Source organism: Crocodylus siamensis, chromosome 14 (assembly GCF_052110815.1).
Source record: "Crocodylus siamensis isolate JL-2025a chromosome 14, ASM5211081v1, whole genome shotgun sequence".
Classification (NCBI taxonomy): domain Eukaryota; kingdom Metazoa; phylum Chordata; order Crocodylia; family Crocodylidae; genus Crocodylus; species Crocodylus siamensis.
In genome coordinates, this window is record NC_143408.1 from 3,900,525 (window position 1) to 3,916,533 (window position 16,009).

General features: G+C 48.2%; 1 long non-coding RNA gene across 1 annotated transcript in view; it reads right to left on the reverse strand.

Annotated features, from left to right (window-relative positions):
- The window catches only part of LOC149853207 (uncharacterized), a 107,352-nt gene extending 93,247 nt beyond the window's left edge, over positions 1–14,105 (reverse strand). Inside the window, exon 1 of the long non-coding RNA XR_016439194.1 lies at positions 13,973–14,105. This is a non-coding gene — a long non-coding RNA (uncharacterized LOC149853207). The remainder of the gene's footprint in view (positions 1–13,972) is intronic.
- Positions 14,106–16,009: the final 1,904 nt, after the last annotated feature.

Here is a 16,009-nt window from a genome sequence, read left to right on the forward strand (position 1 = left end):
TGGGGAAACAGGCCCCTGAATTACACCGGCGACGTCGCCGCCCATGGGGGTGCAATCAGGCAGAAGTAAACTGGGTAAGTGGAGGCAGACTTCGGTGAGATAGAGACTCCGTGTTACGTGGTGCTACTTTCCGTGGCACGCTTCTCGCTGAATGAATCCTATTGAACCCGATCACCGCTCCTACATGCTTTATGGGGTCTCGCTGCTATGACAGCTTGCAGCTCCGGTTTAAAGAAACTCACTTTTGTGTGCTGCTTCGGGGACTTTCCAGACCTTTTTTTTTTCCTGCTGTCAATCACCAGCTAGAAAAATACCAGCAAAGGTCAGGAGAGGATCCCGTTCAAAGTCATCTCCTTGCCAGGTGTTAAATCCCACATCGGACTCCACCTCAACCACAAGCCTTTCCCCGGGCCTCAATGCTGCTCTTCCAGCCCTGGCCGCAGGCAAAGAATAAACCAGCGTCCAAATTTCAAGGCGCTGATTTGAGATTTCAAACACATTTCTGGGCTCAGCACCAGGCCAGGAGCCCTGAGCCCGGGACAGAGGGTAGATGAAGAGGAGAGACTCCACGACCCCAGCTCACTGTCTCAGAGAAATGTTAAGGGCAAATTTCTGCCATCAATCCTCTGCCAGTTGGTATCAGATTCAACGCTGCTACTGCCGGGCATTTTTGTGGGCGGGAAGTTTCACAATTTGGCGGGGTTTAAAACAAGAAGGTTCAAGTTTCCTTGGCCATTTAATTGTAGTCTGATGCACACACAGCTGTAAAGGGGAAAAAAAAAAAAGAACTAGAAGACACTGTTTATGCAATGGCTCCTGAATAGTGTTTGAAATCATAGTCCAGCATCGCAAGTTAACAGTCTGATTTTATACTTTTAAGATCCAACAGTCTTTGCATCGGGTTATTCTTTTATACAGAGGCTGCAGCGTGGATCGGCAGAGCTGACAGCACTGAAAACAAACTGGTTGTCTCTACTCCTTATACTTGGTGCGTTCGTTTTCAACTGGTGCAAAATGCACGCGGGCACCGAGGATGGTAGGAGTCCGCACACATTTTGCATTGCTGGAAATGACCGTGCAAGACAGAAAAGCGACCTGGGATTTCCCTCCCCAGAACAGGGACTGCGGCAGTGCAAGCCTCTTGGCTTCTCTCCCAACAGGACACTCCTCGACTGGACAGGCCGGATGAACTTTCCAGTATCGGGAGTCTCTGCTGAGATGCCAACCAGGGCTAGCTGACATGGAGATCTTTGTAACAGGTAATGTGCCCCTTAAGAAAGAGCCTGCGGGCATTGGCTGATTACTTTTATGCTCCTGAACCATACATAGAGCATTGTACTCCATCAGACTTTCACCCTTAAAAATCACGTCCAACTTTTCAAGAAATGGGATTGTGTCTCTTTGGGTTTCTTTCTGATCTGAAACGAAGGAACGGCAGAGATTCTCCCTGAAATGAAAAGAAACCTAAAGGCTTTTTTTAGTCTGTTTAACCCCAGAAGTATTAAACATGTCAAGCCTGGCCCTTCCTGGTAGGCATCCCGGGATCTCCAATGTGCAGAGTGGCAGAGCTGCTCGCGCGTTAGCAATGACCCCCGGTTTCTCAAAGCTGGGGAAGTTAAAAATCGCCGTTCACAAGCAAACCCAGCAGGGATGACAGAGAGATTTTTACGGGCCTGATGTCAAGAAGCACCTAGTGGGAATTTGAAAACCGCCTAGGTGCCTAATTCCCAACAGACTCGGCGGAAGCCGTGCATCTGGGAACGGCTTGGTCGGTGCCTTTCTGCATTTCAGAAACACCGAGAGTTGAATTCCTTACGCGGGAACGGTGCCATTTATACTAACAGACAGTCTGCGTGCGCAGCCCTGCCTTGCCAAGGTAACCTCATTAGCAATTCGAGCAGTGCTTTGAGAGGAGACCCGGCAGGTCCCAAGGGTGCCGAGAACACCTGAGGCAGAGCAAATTGTCTTGTCAAACATCCATACACCTCCCGGATGCTACAGAAATAAAAGCCCAGGTTACGGGCATGAGAATGAATGACCTTAATAAGTGCAAGCTTGGTAAACAGCATTATGCGGGCCCTTGCTTTGAAACCACTAGTATTCTTCGGAGCGGCAAGGTAACGGTGGCTGTGTGGCAATAACAGATTGTCAGCTGATGGGAGCGTTCAAGGTTTGTCTCTTCTCTCAACGCAGGCAATAAAAATTAGCCCCCAGAGCCTTTCCTTTCTTTTCCCTTTTCCTCCTGACATACTGTATATATAAACTCTCTCTGCCAGGAGACGTTTTTTCCCCCATGAGTTTGAAGCTCAGTGACATCCTTCATTGTCCCCTATAGCACAGGGGTGTGCACATGCGTGCGTGCGTGTGCGTGAAATTAAGGATCAAGAGTCACTTCATTTCCAGCAATGGTGAAATCACAGCTTCGAACTCCTGTCTGCCTATTTCACTGGGGATAATAACAAAGAAAGGGAAGGCAGTGGTATAATAAACTGGATTTTATCGATAAGCAGATAGGTCGGTATATAGAGAGACGGATGCTGAGGGGGATGAGCATGCTGTAAACACTAAAATGATTGATAGGTTGATCAAATATGCCCGTCCGATGACAGTTTAGATGGACACGAATTAATGCAAGTGTGTATCAAAGTTGCATTCTGCCTCCCTATATTTCCTCTGAAGTTTCAGTTGGACTCGACATAGGTTTCATCACTTCCTGCCCTAAACTCTTCAACAAAGTTGCTGCGAGATGCACACGCTTCTCAAAGGTGGCTGTGTTTCAGGGGTTTGCTAAGTAAAAAGTTTAAACGAATCCAGTCTTGCTCACGTTAAACCATTTGGTTTAGATCAGGGGTGGGCAATTATTTCAGGCGGAGGGCCGCTTGCCGAGTTTTGGCGAGCCATCAAGGGAGGGCCGCATGACAGGTAGCCGGAGGCAGATCAATATAACTTTTCTAAATTTTTTAGGGGCTCTAAATTTTTTAGAAAGGCCTGGTGGGCCACATCCGGCCCACGGGCCGCATGTTGCCCACCCCTGGTTTAGCTGCTTGTCTTATATTGGAGCAGAGGTGCTCAACCTCTAGCCTGTGGGCCAGGTCCTGCCCCTCGAGCCATGTCATCTGGGCTGTAAGGGCTCCTTGCAAATCTAGAAATTTGGCAGTGGGGGAGGAGCAGTGGCAGCATTAACTGCAATTCTCCCGCTGCCAGATTTCTGGACCCATGGGCCACATAATGTGGCCCTGTGCACTAGATTGCTTCAGCGCATGGGGCCGAGAATCGGGGCACAGGGGATCAGGTTGGGCTGGGTCCGAACACATGCAGTCATACTCATGGACCCACCTCACATGGGCTCTGGCCTGCAAATGGACCTGTGCCACCCACTGGGCCTGCAGGGCCAGATGGTTGGGTGCCAGTGCATTTAAACATTGACTCCAACAATTTATTCTAATCTTGGGAGTGAAACGCAGGTCAGACAAGCATCTCCGTGGGATGGTCTAGACCTTGAATGCCGGTTTGGCTTAGGTCAGCATCTGATGACCCACCAGCCTCCAAAGAGGTTTGATGGGGCCCACGGCAGCAGGGGGTCAGTGGCACGGGGCAGGGAGCATCCGTGGCACCGCAGTGGAGGGATCAGCATCGTGTAGCAGGAGGCGATGGCATGTGGCGGGATGGCGGGGGAAGCAGCTGGGAAATTTTTGAACTTCTGGTGCTGGAGAAATTCTGGTTTCAACCAGAACACCTGTTCCACATGGGGTCTTCCGCGTGCTGCAGAGAAAACTATCGCTTCCCTGCCGTGCGACATGATGTGTCTTCAGGTACAGCCTTGGAGGAAGCTGGAAGCACCGCCCAGTAAATCAGCATTAATTTAACAATGATGTTCAACTCTCTGCTCAGCTACAGGGCAGGAGGGCAAGTGGTTTGGCCTCTCTGCGTCTCAGTTGTTCCATCTGTACAATGGGGACAACGGCACTGCTCTCCCTCCCATAAAGACTGTGGGGTGCTAAGAGATTATGAAAACTGAGGCCGGGTAAGTACCCAAAAGGAGAGATGGACTTCTGTATTCAAATCCCTCCGTCCCTCGCACATTAGAAGTCCCTTTGGTTCCCGTCTAGCTGTGACCATCCCCTCTGTTTTACACCGAGAGAAAGCTGCTAACTCTTCCAAACAATTTTTCAATTTAAGGAAGATTAGGAGCAAAATTCTAGTGGGACTAATAGTGTGTAATCTTCTTTACATTTCTCCTCTCGCTTTATGAAGAACGGTTCATTCCAATGGCGCATTTCACACTCTGATGCTGATATTTCAATTTCCTGCTTAAGTTACAATAAAAACTGCCCACACTGCTGATGCTCCTGCGAAGAATAATTTATGTTGACTGACGTTATTTAATTCCCTCTGGATGCAGCTAATGATTAAGAGATGCCAGGAAATTTAAAAGCGCGTTCTACCTGTGGCCTTCGCTAAGTTCCTTTGGAAGGATTTGAAAGGCTTGGTATTTCAAATACAAAACGTCGCAGCTGATTTTCAACCTCCGTTCCCATATTCCCTCTCTGCCCTCCCTCCTCATAAAAAGAAAGGATTAAATTGCTTAGCATTACCACGGCCCTGGCTACTGAGTTCACATTGACAGATCGTGCTTGCAAGACTCTTTGCTCAGCTGGGATTGATCGGGGGTTAGCTGACCCCGAGGACAGTCCGCCCCGGTTCCCCGCCAGGATTTTGGAACAACTGATGAGTGAAAATGCCCGGAAAGACAATCTTGGGTTTGCCATCGATCCCAGGGCTTGCTGTGACAGAGCAGGGGGCTGGATTCGGAATTGCATCCTGGCATAAAATCGGGAGTAGTTGTATTGAGGGCAGCGGAGGATCCCCCACTGCCTGGCACCTTGTGTGCTCATTTGCATCAGTGTAAATAAAACTGTGCAAGCCCTTTACACCCACTTTGCACTGGTATAAACCAGGCATTTGAGTGCAGCTGAGATCGATAAAGCTGGCAGGCATTTACTTAGGTATCGAGTCACAGCATCTCCATTTCAGGAGCAATCTGTAGCCAGGAGCAAAGCAATGCACAGGGCTCTGCTGCAAGGAAGTTCACAGAAGTCACCACCGACCAAGGAAAACTCTTCCTCTTCTGATGCTTTACATTTATTTTGCACCTTATGAATAAAAGGTACAGAGTAGCTGAACCAGATTCCCCAAGACCCAGAGCAATGCCTTCACCATGCAGCGCTCCTTGCAAAAACGCTTTTGGTGACCGAAATACAAGTTGTTTTCCAGCGGACACGTGGGCACCTCGCATTGCACTTGCTCCCTGACTGGAGAAGTGCAAGTCTGGTGTCAGTGTTAATGAGTATGAGCTGGAAATTGGCTCTAATAGTCACTGTTTCTGCAAATACCATCCTTTTGAAGACGATGCACTCCTCCAAGCAGGGACCGTCTCCCCTGCTAAGTCTGAATAGCACTTAGTATAGTTTGGATGCTCTTAGAGCAGCAGTAGTAGCATCACACTAGCAACAGCATAACAGTAATAATAATAATAATAATAATACGGATAGATGGATTTTACTGAAGTCAATTCTGACGGTCTTAACAATGCTGGAAATGAAGGAACCATCCCACTCATTCAAAGCTGTGTCTCAATGGCCCGTGAGGATTACCCCCAAACGTCTAATATTAATCTTAATACTACATGCTGTCCACAAACTGGTTCACAAGCCCGTCGGTAGAGAAGGAATGCCAAAAGGGCCGAAGTGCAGCCCAAGTGAATTTGTCTAGCAATGCATGAGGATATTCACGGAAAACGGTTAATGGTAATTGCTTCATTCCATGGGGAGAATATGAGTCGGAGTATCATACTGGTATAGTTTGTCTACTGGGAGAGAGTTTAGCTATGCTAGAAAAAGAGCTCCTGCTGAGAATAGCTGCATCTCCGCCAGCTGCCTTTACTTCCAACTAGCTCTTATTCAAGAACAAGAGCATGCACACGGGGAGGTTAATCCAGAATAGCTACAGCAGACTCATGATTCCAGAAAAGCTATGCTGGTTATTAATACGCCCCTACAGATACGCCATAACCTTCACTTTGGGAATTGCACAAAGGTTTACACATGGGCCAGGCTGAAGGAGAAGCCCGCGCAATGAAGTCGCTTGAGATTTTTTAGGACCGAGATCTGGATCTGTCCCTGGAGAGCTGAAATCCAAATGACTGAAAAAGGGAGGGTTAAAAAAAAAAAAATTACAGAAAGAGTGAGCGTTGTTTCAAAATGTGGAGAAATCTTCTAATCAAAATAATGTCAGATCCTGTCACGGCAGAGGGAAAACAAATAGGAGCTACATGATGGAGCCTTGTGCAATGTAAAACGTTGTTTAGTTAAAACAAAACTCTTTTTAAGGCATCAGGAAAGGGAGGGGGCTGGGAAAAGAAGAAGAAGAAGGGAACGCTCCGCGCTTAAAAGATATTCAAATTGGCAAAACTGTTGAGGCGTGCGGCATCTCTGGCGCCGATTCCAACGTACGCTGTTCTGCGCTGCACAATGCAGTGAAGGGTAATTACTGTCAGTCAAGGAGATGGGAACCTGTGACAGGAGTATCTCTACTAGAGTCTTTCTATCGGTGACTCCACCTTCCTGTTATGGGCCAACCGCCTGATTACTCGCCTGCCATGCCTTGATCTTAATTGATTAATTAATTGATGTAATTAGCGGGAGGCTGCCCATTTTATTTGCCCCGGTGCCAGGTGGCGCTATCTGCGGCTCCTTTTCCTCCCCTAAACCACAGCCCAAGCCTCACAGATGGTACTGACGTGGTTTTGACCTGGACCTTGCTGTAATTTGGCCCTCTCCCTGGGCTTCCACCGCCCTGTCTTGTCCCGTGCCTTCCGGGCACTCTGCTGCCCCCTCTTGGTGAGGCTTCCTGCCGACCCCACCAGGACTTCTCACTGCCCTCTCACTGTCCCCTCGCTCCGGGGCTTCTCGCCGCCCCCTCGCTCTGGGGCTGGGGCCAGCGCACCCAAAATGCTGCACCCTCTCTGGTGCCAGGGTCCCCATGCTACCGTGGAGCCCCTATGAGGCCTCCTCCAACCCCTAATAGCCTCCCCTGGGCCTCCGGTGTTATAAAACTACAAACAGAAAACTCAAGCCCCTGAGCTATAACATAAAATCTAAGCCATCTGGCTAACCATCATTCAAATCCCTACCAGGGAATTCTCTACCCCGTATCTGCGAACCGAAGCTGCTCGGGCCGTCAGGCTTCTCTACTTTGCTTGCTCCGGCAGAGCTCCTTGTCCCGTGGCTGCTAGCGGAGAACTGTCCTTCTGGCCTCACTCCTGGGGTTTATATGTGCCAGGCCCTGCCCCTTCCTGTCAGCTGACTCCCCAACGGTTGCCCTAGCAACCCACACCTGTGCCTTTGCTCTGAGAGTAGCAGGCACCTTAGTGTCCTGCTACAGAACCGTTTGCATGTAACTTTATATCCTCCTTCTTTCCTCTAATAATTCTTCTCCCCCTGCATCAATTCTGAACAGCTGCAGCATTCAGGAATATTTGGGGGTGGGATATTTGTTAATAACCAGGAAAAAAACCCAGCTGAATTGTTAATTATTTGCTTGATGCTAAAGACAAGATCCCAGTTGGGCCAGGCATTGTCTGCAATCCCTGCCCCAAGAGGCCATTGATTCCTAAGGGATTTAGGCAACTAAATGAGAGTTAGGAAGAGTGCACACACCATCTGCAGATGCTTCCTCAGCCTGACGAAGGGTCTTTAAACCCGAAAGCTTGCTAAAAAGAATTGTTCCAACTCTTTGGAGTTGGTCTAATAAAAGATATATCAGATTTACCTGATGAACCTTGTCTGCCATATCTGTTAATGCATTTTATCCAATGAACTGTTTAGTACAAAATGTATGAGCAGTTCCTGGACCCCAGTGCATTGCCCCTGTCACTAGACTACAGACACCAGCTCCCTCTTGCTTGCTCTCCTTGGGCCCCATCCCTCTGACACCTTGGGCTGCACAGTGGTCAAAATTCAATGGAAGACAGGGAGAGACCCCTCCACCCATCCGAGGACAGGGCACTCTCTTGGGAGGCAGGTTGAACTGCCCAGGTTGGGAAAAAGGCCCAAAACCCAGGTCTCCCACTTCCTTGGCGAGATCCAACCATAAGATTATTGTCTGAAAAGCGAGTGGTGGCACCATCGCTGGCCATGTCCCTCCACGTATGAAGGGAAGATGAATGAATGCCCCCAAGCTGGGGATGTAACATTGGGCGGGAGTATCATGGGGTAAATCCTGGTCTCACAGGGGTGTGCAAGTCAGGGCTGCAGGTAGGCACTAAATCTGAGAGTGGAAGGGGGAGGATTTCGGACCCCCTCTCCATCCTTCTTCTCAGCATTTCCCATTGGCCAGATTAACCATCACCCCCACCAACATTAGGGTTATAAACCTTAGTTCTAAATGCCCATTAAAGAAAAGCCAAGTTGGGGTTGTGCCTTCCAGAGCCAGGCACCTAGTACCCAGGTGCAGGACCACTCCACTTTCCACGCCTAGTACCCAGGTGCAGGACCACTCCGCCTTCCACGCCTAGTACCCAGGTGCAGGACCACTCCGCCTTCCACGCCTAGTACCCAGGTGCAGGACCACTCCGCCTTCCACGCCTAGTACCCAGGTGCAGGACCACTCCGCCTTCCACGCCTAGTACCCAGGTGCAGGACCACTCCGCCTTCCATGCCTAGTACCCAGGTGCAGGACCACTCCGCCTTTCCATGCCTAAGTCCATTGGCAAACAGCACCCACAGTGATTTGCCCAGGCTCTTACAAGAAATCTTGTGGCTGGGCAGGGACTTGAACCCACATCTCTGAACCACCCTTCACCGAACCCTAATCACTGAACCACCCTTCTTCCCTGGGCATCCAAAGCAGGTGGCAGAATGCCTGAAATGGGGCCATTAAACAAGAAAACTGAGCTTGAAACCACGGCGGAGTAGAAAGGGAAGGGGAGAAAGAGAGAGGAAAAAGGATACATTTAAAAAATGAAGGTGACAGAGATACCTGTAGAAAGGGAAAGGGATTTCTGCGAGCATGTCTTTAATCTTTCCTGCTTCCGGCGGCTAATAGCAGAACCTGAGTCGGTGTCTCTGTGATTGATGCCTGGCGCAGGCACAAAGTGACAGGCTCATTTTCGAGCATTGCACCGTTATAATTTTGTGTTTTATTTGTTATTATTTGAACCTGCCGATGGAGTGTGGCTGTAGCCCCGGTAGTGGGCGCAGCTCCGGCTCAGGGCGTTATTCAGAGTTAGGTTTGCAGAGGGACAGTCTCTTGCCTTGTGATATTTATGAAGATGGTCCTGGAGCTGCGGTGCTCATATCTTCCTTGTTTTCTGTTCAAACACAGGATCCAGAAATTGGCTGCTGTTCCTGCCTGGTGATATCATCTAGGCGGTTAAAGACGCTCTGCTGCTCTTTTCGTGGTGTTCCAGTGTGTTGACGGGGAAGTCGCTTCCAACTCAAGGCAAATGAGTCGCCCGATGAAGCGCACCATCCCTGGAGACAGTCGCAAGCCCCAATTCCCTATATTATTTGGAGCAGACCGCTTAGTACGCCACCTTTTACCCCGGGAGCAATAATTGGTAGTAGCTCAACAGCACCTAAAAGTCTGGGTGAGGGCTCTATTATGCGGCGTGCTTTACACATGCAGACGCACAACAAATTTAAGAGTACAAAAAGATGAGATGGAGGAAAGAATATGCCGGCTTTGCAAAACTCACACGGGAGTGGAGGCCTGGAGAAATTATATAACTCACCCAAGGCCACCCAAGAAGCCTGTGGCAGAGCCCGGGATGGAAGGCAGGTCGGCTAAATCTGAGCCCTCTCCAGGACCCACAAGGCCCCCGCTCCTCTCCCTGAACAGTTGTGATAAGTAAAGACGATGTTACGTCGCGCTGTTCGTATGAGCATCTCTAAGCCCAGCAAAAGCACAGGCTCCGGCTCACCGGGTCTAGAAAAGGAGAGAGTGAAAGTAAGAACGTTGAACCCATAAATCGGGCCAACTGGCCCGGTAGAGGCTGCTCAGAGGGGAAATCTGAGCCCAGCCTGGCAAAACTAGAGTGAAAATCTGTTCATCTGGAAAATGATGGAACTGAACTTTTACCCATGGCTGTTAAGCACCAAAAGACCAAACCCAGGCTGAGCTCCAGATTTAAGAGACAGAGCATTATCTGTGTCATGGGATGCTGGCTCTGACCCCAGAGCTGGGCCTGTTCTCCCCCAACACCTGCTTTTCCATTCAGCCCTCAGATGGCACAGTGACAATGGCTGGAGAATAATATGCCCCTGCTTAAAAGACCATCAAACCGCAGAAGAGGGGTGAAAAATTCAAAACTGCCTAACGGCTCCCAGAGCTGAGCTCAGCAGGATGCAGATTCTCCATTTCGGGGGGAATTTGGAAAGGCTGACTTTTTTTTTTTTCCATTCCAAAATGAAACAATCCCCCTTCCCCCCCCACCAAAAAACAAACAAAAAAAATTGAAATTTTCCATGTAAATACCATTTAAATAAATGCCATTATTATGGAATAAATTCCATTTTGTTTTTGCTGTGAAAAAATGACATTTTGGTTTTGAACAGGGCATTTCATTTTAATAAAAATGAAACACTTTCTTTCAATTTCAAATGTCTTTTTAAGGAGATTTACATTTCTTTTCATCAACAACAACAGATTTCCTCCTCCAGAAATTTTGCACAAATCACCACTCCCTGCCCCCAAGCCATTTCATTTTTGATGAAAACAGCGGATCTGATTAAAACGGTTTCATAGAAAATGCCCGGCCAGCTCTTTTAAGGTTCACTGAACATTCGTTTCCAATGTGGTGAATAAGACTTCGCTCCTAAATCACTTAGGTGGTTTTTGAAAACGTTCCTGGGAACGTCGCTTGACAAGTGGAGCCCTGTAAATGCAGCGCTGGAGGAACAAAAGGAGCATGTGCTAAAGCAATCGAGTGTGAGTTTGTGCAATGCTTCTACATGGAGCACAGGCCAGAAATTGAAATCCTTCTTGCTCACAAGGGAAAAGACTTTCAAAAGGTGATTTGGGATGCTGCCCAGACCCCAGAGTCTTCTCTGGGATAGGGGCAGAATAGAGGATACTTTAGTTCACCCGAAGTCTGAATGTGCATGACAATTCTCCACCCTTGGTATTCCCGTTCCTTATCAAGGATATAAAAAAGCACACATTATTTTCTGCAAAAGCTACGGGCTCTGCAGGACAAGCCATCTAGCCTGAGCTCCATGGATTAAGTGAAGGTAATTTGGAGCAAACCCAGCAGTGCCCGTTTCTTACAGATCTCTCCTCTGTTGTAAGCCCCAGTCAGCTCCTGCCTGCTGCACCATAAACCCCCCTTGCAGGCAGGATCCTGACCCGCCCAGGTGCCAGTTGGTGAGTTGGTGGATATGCTGTGCCCATGCCTGAGCGCTGCCCCGTGCCAGGCACCAGGAAGGTTGGTGGGGAGTCATTGAACATACTGCGAGACTCTTCGGAAATCTGCCGCTTTGCCAATCCACAAATGAAAAAGGGTGGATTAAACCCCCCCATATATATTCAAGTATCTCCCACCCAGGCTGCCACAAAGTTTTATTTTGCCAGGATGTTATTCATAAAAACAATCTCCAGTGCCAGCTCCGGTTTCCAGCCAGAGCCGCAGACTAATGAAACTGCCTTTTTATACCAAGTGTGTGAACAAGCTGCATCCTATTGTAGGAGTGGGACAGATTCCTCGCCCTCATTTTCTTGTGGGTGGTGACAGCCAAGGCCTTCTGGATGCAGAAGTGAGCGGAACCTGAATTCTCCAGCACCGAAGGCAGCGGCAATCTGGAGTTTCCGTGATGGCTCTGAACGTGTTTGAAAATGAAGGGCCTGATAAGTATAAGAGCAGGACTGTAGGACTCGCGGCCAGGCATAGGGTGCAAGAAATTCAGAGGGCGCCATGAACAGGGGAAGGAAGCCAAATCTTTTAGCGAGAACCATGAAAACTCCCATCAGCACCGAGGTACTCACTTCTGTTTGGTTTCTTTTCTTATGCCATCCTTGTCTGCATTGCATCTCTGCCGTTAGTGCATAAAGTAACACGTCTTTGCCTTTATATTGCCGTAAGTATTAGCTTGCAAGCTGGTGTATGCTCGCTTCTTGACAGCCCCTTCACATTACAGCAAACTACTGAACTCTGGCAAGGGCAAGGAACCAGATTAATAATCCTAATAGATCACAGCAGCCACTATCTGTATTAGCCATACCCCAAACCTGTCATAGCTACCAGTGTCAATCTATCTATCCAACTCTCTATCTACATAAACACACAGCAGCTATGACATATCAGGTGTCTGAACATAGAGGCTATACGTGTACCCGTCTATTCTGCACATATGTACCCAGTGAACTGCTCCCCTGTACAAAGCAGGGGTGCCTATAAGTTCGGCATTGCAGCCTCTATGTTTTTAAGTGGCACCAAAGTCTCTTATTGGGAAAGAAGACACGTCTTATAATGACACAGGACGAGAGCCTTCTTAAAAAGTTCCTTTACAGAAACCAACTTCACCATCTCACACTTACATGAGTTATTTGGCTTCTAGATTTATTCAGTTTCATGAGCTACATTAAGATCATCTATCCATGAAATACAGCACAGTTGAATAACCTCCTCCTGGCACCATAGTACTCATCCTACCCAGCAAGCATGCAAGAGCACAGGGCATCCTTTACTGCTCTTCCATGTGCCAAGTGCCCCATGGCACATGGGAACAGCCTCACTAACACAGCAGTAGGTCCATGACGACTGCCAGCATTGGGTGGAGGCCAACAGCGTGTGGGGGATCTACGCTGGGTCATACTGCTTGGATACCAGAGAGTCTTGGCTGACTGGAAGTGGCTGGATAGGGGCAGTTTTTGGGTTTAACCCCTGTTCACAATCTCCAGAGAGACACCAGACTCTCCTAGTACCCTGTATAAGGGAACCCAGGTGCTCACTCACAGCCCTGCGCTCCATTCCAGGTACCAGGCTCTATAAGTCCTAAATGCCTATAAGTTGGCATTAAGAACATATTAAGATCATGTAAATTGGCAGGTAAGTGCCTATAAGAACCTTGTCTGCCTATAAGTTGGCATTACGAACATATTAAGAGAATATAAGTTGGCATATAAGAATATATAAATTAGCATGTAAGTGCCTATAAGAACCTTGTCTGTCTACAAATTGGCATTAAGAGCATATTAAGAGCATATAAATTGGCATTAAGAATGTACGAAGAACATATAAATTGGCATATAAGTGCCTATAAGAACCTCATCTGTCTATAAGTTGGCATTAAGAGCATATAAGTTGGCACTGCGAACATATTAAGAACATATAAGTTGGCACTAAGAACGTATGAAGAACATAAGTTGGCATGTGCCTATAAGAACCTTGTCTGTCTATAAATCGGCATTAAGAGTAGATTAAGATCATATTAATTAGCATTAAGAACATACAAAGAAGGTGTAAGTTGGCATGCAAGTGCCTATAAGAACCTTGTCTGTCTATAAATTGGCATTAAGAGCAGATTAAGAGCATATAAATTGGCATTATGAATATATTAATGTTGGCATACGAGAACATCTAAGTTGGCATTAAGAACATACGGAGAATATACAAGTTGGCATATAAGTGCCTATAAGAACCTTGGTTGCCTATAAGTTGGCATTACAAACATATAAAGAACGTATCAGCTGGCATTAAGAACACATGGAGAACATATAAGTTGGCATATAAGTGTCTATAAGAACCCTGTCTGCCTATAAGTTTGGCATCGCAGCCTCTAAGTTTTTAAGTGGCATCAAAGTCTCTTATTGGAACCGCCCTTAGCATCTCTGCACTTCTGCTTCCCATTGTGTAAAAGGGAGATGATGGCACTTCAGTCCCTCACAGGATTGTTGTGAGGATAAGTACACTTACAAATGGCGAGGTGTTCAGATGCCGTGGTGATGATGGGGACCAGACAAGTACCATCAGCCGGGAGAAGGAAACCAGGAACCGGCTCGTTGCAGCTGATGAGGACGACCAAGAGGACTGACTCCATCAGCACGGCGGCAGGGCCTGCGCTCCCGCGTCTCCAGGCCGTTCTTGTCCGATGTTCTCAGAAGAGTGTGCAATTAGATTTGATGGGAAAATCTAAAAGGCCTTGAGATCTTCCCCCACCCCACCCCAGCTTTTTGCAAAACCACATTCAATCTTGCTCCAGGAGAGAGAGCTCTTTTGTGTTCTTAACAAAACACTGGGACGCCACTAACAGCTGCTTCTGAATATGAGAGGATTATTAGGAAATGCCTTCACTAGACCCTAAAACTCTGTTCGTGCCGCTCGGAGAGTTACAAGTGGCATTTTACAGGCTCCTGCCCAAAGGCCCGTGACGTTGCATGAATATCAGCTCAAGTGCCGCTGGGAAACCACGAAGAGAGTTATTGCTTCCCTCCCACCACAGGTCACATTGGGTTAAGAGATGGGGCTGGAAACGGCTTCCATGCTGCTGACGTAAACACAAGGTTTAAATATACACATATTTTTAATATATATATATATTTTATACATATATCTTTATATATATATGTATATTATATAGAGAGAGAGAGCTATATCTTCAATTGCTCTGATTGGTAGCATAGAAGCAGCCGCAAAAAGACCAGTGGGATGTGCCTGGAGTCACTCTGCACGTACGTGCCGCACACTCAACAGATGAGGGAGGGAGATGGCAACACCATGCAGAAATATAGTAGCAAAACGAACAGTCATTTATATTAGGGTTTCCATGGCTACCAAGTTTCCAAAGAATTAAGGTGGAATTATTATGTGTGTTCTGAAGGGCTGGAGATAAAAATAACCTCAGTAAGTGGTGCAGGGGCTAATTAGATGATGATCCTTGACTTCAAGCTCTCCTGGCTTGCTACAACTGAGCCGGGCTCCTGGGCTCGTCTTCACATCACAAGACCCTGCCGCAAAGCGTGGCGGGGAATGAAAAGCAACAAATGACGGCTCAAGCCCACGATGTTCGAAGGGCAGGTGGGTGCGAGCGCAGAGGGGCTGGTCTACAAGAGTCTAAACAGCAACCCGCTGCCTTTCAAGTAGAGGCCGTCTGTTCTCCCGAGCCCACGCAGCCACTGGCCGCACGGACACGGCCGTCGGTCAGAACGGCCGCGCTGCGGCGGGAGAGCCCAGGCAGGGCCGTTCTCCCCCGGGGCGCTTTGCAGGGGTATTTCTGGGGGTGCTTCGTGGCTGTGTTGGCAGCCGATGCAAGGCTCTTCAATGGCCATAACTCCAAGGCCAACATTGTCAAAAGCAGCTTCTGATGCTGGGTGCCCACCTGAGACTTGTTTGAGCAGCCAGTGGGGTCAGGTCCTCAGCTGCACACGTCATCGGGGAGGCAACGCCTCCCGCATCTCAACCCTACCAGGCTGCCTCCAAGAGGAAGGCTTATCGTCATGCCTTCATTCACCTCCGCGGGCTCCCATCCAAGTAGTGAACGAGCCTTCCCCGCTTGAGCCTAGCCAGTGTGACCAAATCAGAGCCCACAGTGAAGGGCTGCGGATTAATTTGAATGCAAGAAGCAGGGTAAAATTAGAGTAATGAGCTCTTTAAGAAAGATCAAAGCTCTCCCCTCCATTTCCTAGGAGGAGCTGAGGCCCAAGCAAGCTGATAAAGAGGGGAAATGAAGTGCGTGTGGTTTTCCCATTTGCAAAAAAACCCCAAACAACTCCCAGGCACCTAATGCACACTCTTGACAGCCTGATCTTCCAGCTGGCTCGATGACCACACTTAATAGCGGAGGCCAGATCCTGTTCTCAGTTACATTAGTGTAAACCTGGGGTGGCACCATTGATTTCCCTGGTGTGGTTGCTGGTTCCCCCGGGCGCGAGTGACAGGCAGCTCAAAACGTCTATTTTTATTTTCCGTCCTCTCCCAAAAATGATCAATCCTGCCTGAGTAAAATGGAAAGAT